Consider the following 1684-nt stretch of genomic DNA (forward strand, 5'->3'; position numbering starts at 1 on the left):
TTTTTTTAAAAACAATTGTTATCTCAATTCCTAATAATCGGAGCTTAACTTTTTTTTAAATTCGTAGATAAATGTCAGCTGTCAAATGCTTTACATGGTTATTTGATATGGTGCATATTAACAAAATTATTCCATTTTTTTATATGAAAAAAGATATTTACTTTTCAAAATCGTTTTAAAATAGCTTAACTGCAAAAAATCGTTTTGTTACTAAGGGTGCGTTCGGGGAGACGCTATTCGTGCTATTTAGCGCTACAAAGGGTGCATTCCACTTAACGCCCGCAACGCTCGCAGCGCCTGCAAACCCGTTCCACATAATGACTACGATTGTTGTGGTCGCGATCAAAACGTCATAAATGACGTCATTAATCACGACCGCGTCGACGCTCATGGTAGATGAGTCGGCGTGGTCGTTTCGGCTTCAAAAATTGATTGCCAGTGCTGCGTATATGTCGTCATAAGTGCATGCTACCAATAGCGTTCCAATTTTAGTAAGCATGCTTTTCATGCAAACGCAGCTTTCATTTTGGAATGATATTTTGAGTGCTGTTAACGGGTGCATTCGGGGAGACACTATATTAGTGCTACTTGTATCATTTTATCTTCATTATTTATTAAACGCAAAACAAAGATAGATGACACAAATAGCGCTAATAGCGCGCTCCTCGAATGCAACCAATGTATAGCGACTTCAGCGAAAAGAAACAAATAACCTAGAAGTATGAAGAGAACCATACCGAAAAAATTTTTATTTGAAACCATTATAAAATTAGCACTCGATTCTAGTAATGAAGAGTCTAGTGATTCGGATTCAGAATTAGCCGAAATTATATAATTATTACGTGGACCAAGAACATGAACCGAAGGTACATTGTAAAAATTATGTCGAAGATGTTTGGCAATACACCGATGCTGATTTTAAAAGTTATTTTCGGCTAAGTTATTAAATTATTAATAACATACAGTTTAAATTCAATAAACGTAATAATAATGTGTGTTTCTCTTCTTTTTTTCCATAGCCTCAGTCGACTAACTTTTCGATTCTTATTGGAATTATTAAATAAACAATTATCAAAAAAATCTGAAGGGTATAGTGGACAAATTATATCAATAGAAAAAACGTTATTATTAGCAATATGGATGTTGGGAACTCCTAATTATTATAGGTAGTTTAAATTGATTAAATTTATGATTTTTTAAAGATATGATTTTAAAGATATTGAGAAATAATGTACATATTTTGTTAACGCCTATTGTATGTGAATAAAATAAATTTACTTTCTGATTTCTTCTTGAACATAGGTTATGCCAATTTCTGTATTTGAATTCGAAGTATGAATAAATAAATGTGACCACAAAAAGCTGACTACAAAAAAATTATAAATCTATTCACTACTTCTTGCTTTCTTAGCATCTTCTACCGAAATATTTATTTTAAATTCAGTATTACTCTCAGCATCAATTAAGATTAATTCCTCCATCTTTTCTGCCATCTTTGTGTTGTAGCTGCCTCACCTCTTCACCACTGACAAAATAGCAGACAAATTGAATATTTCTGATTTATTTATGTCTATATAATTTGGGAATCGTTTGGGGAAATTTGGGAAAAGCATTTAAACATTTGGGGGAAATAGTATTTTTCTTGTAATTAACAAATTTTATCATGCGTCAAGTTAGCAGACAG

The 1684-nt window shown here is 32.2% G+C and overlaps 1 pseudogene; it reads left to right on the plus strand.

Moving 5' to 3' along the window:
* The first annotated feature begins 721 nt into the window (after nt 1-721).
* Nucleotides 722-1170, plus strand: LOC108727819 (uncharacterized; annotated as a pseudogene).
* The last annotated feature ends 514 nt before the right edge of the window (nt 1171-1684 follow it).

Source organism: Mycetomoellerius zeteki, unplaced genomic scaffold (assembly GCF_001594055.1).
Source record: "Mycetomoellerius zeteki isolate Tzet28-1 unplaced genomic scaffold, Tzet1.0 scaffold544, whole genome shotgun sequence".
Classification (NCBI taxonomy): Eukaryota; Metazoa; Arthropoda; class Insecta; order Hymenoptera; family Formicidae; genus Mycetomoellerius; species Mycetomoellerius zeteki.